Source organism: Solanum tuberosum, unplaced genomic scaffold (genome assembly GCF_000226075.1).
Source record: "Solanum tuberosum cultivar DM 1-3 516 R44 unplaced genomic scaffold, SolTub_3.0 scf00060, whole genome shotgun sequence".
Taxonomy (NCBI): Eukaryota; Viridiplantae; Streptophyta; class Magnoliopsida; order Solanales; family Solanaceae; genus Solanum; species Solanum tuberosum.
The window spans coordinates 1988657-1994057 of record NW_006238985.1 but is presented as its reverse complement, the minus strand read 5'-3'; positions in this window follow the sequence as shown (position 1 = coordinate 1994057).

Here is a 5401-nt window from a genome sequence, read left to right as displayed (position 1 = left end):
TCATTATTATTATTTTTGTTGGATATTTTAGTGTCATTAATCATATCATATTGTGTTATATTTTTAAGAAACATCTTAGATAGTTGTATTTTGGTAGGACTAAAGAAATATTTGAAGTACAAGTAAATTATATGTTTGTATGAATACTTTACCAGAAAATCCAAATCAACCCGAAAAAATCCAAAAAAACCCGAGGTTGAAAAACCCGAGTTTTATTGATTTGGTTTGGTTTATAAATTTAAAAACCCGACACAAATGGTTTGGTTTGATATTTGAAAAACCCGAACCAATCGGGCCATGTACACCCCTTGAGCCACCCATTCTACATCGTGGGTTAAGATCTTTTTGTTGCAAATTTAATAATTTTTATAAATTTATGTTTTGTATAAAAAATATTAAATTTAGATGAACAATTGAGTTCAAATCAATATCAATCGTGACAACTCCACGTGAAGGCTATATATTTGATAATTGCATCTTTTACAAAAACATAACATGTAGTACTTTATAAGCTATGAAATATTATCTCGACCTTTTTCACAATATCAAACTTCGTTTGTTTCTTTTTTAAACCCACTACTTTGGATAATCAACTTTTGATTCATAATATTAGTCAATTGCTAAGAGGTGCATTTTTTTTTTTGGTGTTTTAGGGTGTGTTCGGAGTACACATTGAAGTTACATTTAAATCTGGATCGCGCACTGCAGGGCTCATTCGGGAGTGACACTTCCAATAGAATTTTCTCCATACTCAGGACTAGAATCCGAGACCTCTGAATTAATCACTCCCACCAGTGCACTACAAATCCATGTTGGTCCAAGAGGTGCATTAGGATCTTATATTTTGGATCGAAGGCAAGTTCCTAATGTGAGGCTACAATATTACAAAGCCAATTTTTTTTGTTAGCTAAAATTGTATTTCTTTGTAGTTAGAAAGGGTGTGAACACCGACTGTTAGACACCTTTTTTTTTTTTTTTACCTAGAATGCTTGCAATATGTGATTATATATCAAGGGTAAGCTCTAGTTCCCCGTCTTCTCTACAATATCATATGCAATAATGCAACACACTAAAAAAACTTAGGTAATTTTTACTATAACGGAACCAATTAATCCAATAAATGAAATGGATGGAGTATTTTTTGCAAACTTTGGTTAACACGTTAAGTAATATTTTTTTTTAAAAAAAATCGGCATGGTACATAGGTCAATATTATTAAAAACGTACATTATAATGCAGGATATACGCTATATATTCAGCATTCAATATTGTGAATAACCTTTAGCTACATATAAATTTGAATTTACTTTTTATAATGAATACTATAACATATTACAAAAAAATGAGAAAAATCTAACTTGTGGTTTTGTGGTATTATTCCTCCTTATTCATCTTCTAATAATTTAATAAAAAAATGAATTATGCTTCGTTTTATTTTTGTACGTACAATGTAATTGCACATACTTCAATCACAAAATATAAGCGTAAAACCAATCAATTTAAACTTGATTTTTTACTGTATGACTTATATGTTTCGATGGTGTTTTTAGTTTTTAAATTAAACGCTACAATGTTAAATTCAATAGGTGACGATTCTTCTTTGGAGTTGTGATTCAATAAAAACCAATATAATTTGGCATTTAGGTATCGAACGATGAATAATTGGATAAAATGCTCAATATTCTATTATTCACAAGATCTATGTGTGATATACATTGATAATATGATATACACATGCCGTAGGTGTTGTATATTACAAATGTAACGGTGAGATGTATGGGTATACATTGATATACACGGGAATATACATGTTATTGCCATGGAATTGTCTGAATTTATGAGATGGATCAATATTTGATGAATGTGACAAATATTTTGGACAAATTTGGTTTTGGAAATGGGATAAATGTGAAGTTAGGAGTTAAATATTCAACGTTTCCTATTTGTTAGCTCTTTTGATATGATTTGGCTATTCATTTTCATTTTTCTCTTGGAGTTATAATTGTTAAGTTTAAATCTTAATGAGTGAAAGTTATTTATACCTCTCAGCTTTAATTCAAAAATTAAAGCCTCACATCAATTATGAATAATAGATAGATAGATATTCTCTCTCTTTTCTATAATGTCTATTTTATCTTTGACATTCTCAATTATTCATCTATATATTATCTATTTATGTTAAAAATAATATTTGTATTATTTAACTCAACTATATATAATTTTTTATTTATATATTATAAGTACAATAATGTTTATATGCTAGTTACACGATGTATATATTATCGAATATATACATTCATCATACACTTTATCCATTATATACACATTTACTTTTCGTATACACTTTATATTAACTTTCTTCAATATATATACACATTATATATTTTTTTGTCAATACCCTTCATATGTTTAATATTCACTTTACATGCAATATATATACACATTATATACCTTTTTATTCATAGATTTTTCATATACACTCATATTCATTTTTCATACAATATATATACATATTATATACATTTTTATCAATACACTTTTCACATACATTTCCTATTTATTTTTGATACAATATATGCATATTACATACATTGCTCTCTCTCTCTCTCTCTCTCTCTCATATATATATATATATATATATAGAAAAAATATTTGACCATAGTATCGGGAGACTGGGATACTAGATACATTGTTTTACTCGAAAAAATAAATAAAAGAAAAATGACTAAGTTTTCGAAAAATCAATTAAACTTACGATTTAAGAGAAATCGAATTTCCAAAAGAAACATAGCCGCCACTTAATTTTTTTTTTTTAAGAAATTAAGAAAACTTATAATTATTTCAAAAGATTTAAACAGATAAAAATCAATTGAAATAAAAAGGGTTCGAGTTCAATGTACATTCAGAGACGGTGTTAGGCCCTCAGAATGTCCGCTAACTTGCGGTTGACCGGCGATTTGACTAAAAATGACTTTGAGTAATTCTTAAAATTTTAACTAAGTAAAAGAACTCATTTTTTTTATTTTATTTACTTATTACTGTTATTTTTCTAATTAATCATTTTAAGGGGAAATAAACTAAAGGGGGATCATTCTAAAGGGAGGTAACTTAAGTGTCGACAAGACTAATGATAAAATAGAGCTAAGTAATAAATAAGTTGTATATATAAGAAAGAATAAATATTTTAACTTTTGAATATAAAGAGAAACGACTATCTTTAGGAAATTAATTAAGTTAAACCAAAAGTATTAGTCAATAACAAATAAAAAAGCAAAGGAAGGAAATATCAAATTTGGGCCTTTGGTCCAAATTCCAAAATCTTGAACCTGTTCTAAGTCTAAAGTTGCCAAAATGATGGGTTTTGACCCATTTACTCTCACTTCAATTTTTCTGATTTGTCTCATTGGGCCTCGGCCCATTTTCATGCCATCTAGGCTTGCTGAAAATGGCTTAAGGCTTTTGGGCCCATTTGCCTTTAGAAAATCTGCGCATACATTTTATGCATAACGCTGTATACGAGCCGTATCCAACCCGTTTTGGGCCTTCCGAAGCCTGTATTTTATTTGCACTTTGTATTTCCGCCCTTCTCAATTTGTATTTCTGCATTTCGAACTTGTATACCGTATTTTACAACTGTATACCAGTGTATACAACAGGTATATCAACCCGTTTTTCAGCTATTCGAAACCTGGAAATTTAATTTCCCGCCCTTATACTGCCCGTAACCTGTTCGCCGATTTTTCTGACCGGATAATGAGGTTGACTCGAGTAAGAAGAGCAAATTTGGACCTTTACGGCCCAAATCGGAATGCAAGGGGATAGAGAAGTCCGTGAGGACTCAAGATAGATTCACATACACATAAAATAATTGTATTAGCCAAGGAAAATAGGACATATAATCATAATAAAAAAATAAAAAAATGACACAAATAAATAAGTCATGTTGGCATGCTTGCTGGACTCGCTCCAAAGAAGAAAACAAACAAATTTTACACCAACATAAACTTGGAATAAAGCAAGAATAGGTTTAAGATAAATAACACAACATCTCTGCATATGACTTTTGTTTCGGCAAATTAAGGAAAATATAACTTAAATGCTCCACCTAAAAATGAACAAGTTATTAAGTTGATCCAAATTGCTACTTTTATTCATGATAAAGCACAAAAAAAAAAATTGAAACTCAAATGTTATACACTAACATGAGAAGCACTTAAACTTTTAGGAAACAAACCAGAGAACACAAGCCTTAACAAAGAAAGGAGATTTTAAAATCATACAATGAAATATACATGATTTAGAGTAAATTACTAGCATCCATGTGAATTTAAGAGGATCTGGACAGCAGTAGAAACAAAGACAAAATACTTGAACCCTTAGCTAAAGTCATACACAAAGAAATGGACCAGTCATTTGAAATCTAATAACAACTTAAGAAAGAAAACTGAATCTTGTCTTTTAACTTAGTGATAAGAAGATGCATTAACTGCACCCCAATCACTTGGTTCATTGGACAATCACGCAATACATGAAACAGAGATGCTAACTCACATAAAAATGGAACCAAAACAAAGTAAAGAGAATATAAATGAATAGACCCTCAAATATGCAAAGCATACAAGAACTCACTCTTTACTCCTTCAGAAAACATTAGTCAAGCTTTAACTTAATCATTTAACGAAAAGGCACAAGATCAATATTATTAAACAAAAGACCCTAACGACACACGAAAAACCAATAATGAAACACGATATTTAGTTGCAAGTAAACAAGAGCAGGAAACAACATATACATCAGATTATGGAAGTCGAAATCACCTATTGGAGATGAGTTTGAGCTTCACGGTTGAACCGCAACTCTACAGCTCGCCAATCGAGATAGCAATGAGATAAAGAGATTCTAATAAGGAGAAACAAACTCAAGACAGGGAGGAAACACCAAACCTTTCAAGAAAACATAAACAAACAACAACATGGACTAACAAACAAATTTTATCACTGATTTACGGCCAACAGTGAGTCAAAAACACTCCGAATTCTAACATGTAAACAATTTCACATAGTCAAGAATCAAGCAACAACACATTAAGAGCAAAAGATGCTTGAAGCGGGACAAGTATTACCTTCAAAGGGGCAGCATAACCGAGACCAGACGAGCTTTGGAACAACGACTTCACTACCACAAAGAGATTCCGATGATCTTTGCAAGCAGTGAGCAGAAAGTATATTTTTATCTTTTATAGCTAGTGATTCTTTATGTGTATTTTTGCCTGAGTATATATTTCTTAGACTCTGTTCTCCGACACTAACACTAAAGAGGAAGAGAGCATATAAAAGAGATTTCTAAGGTTCCTAATCTTTTTTTTGGGCGGGGGGGGGGGGGGGGGGGGGGAGGAACTCAG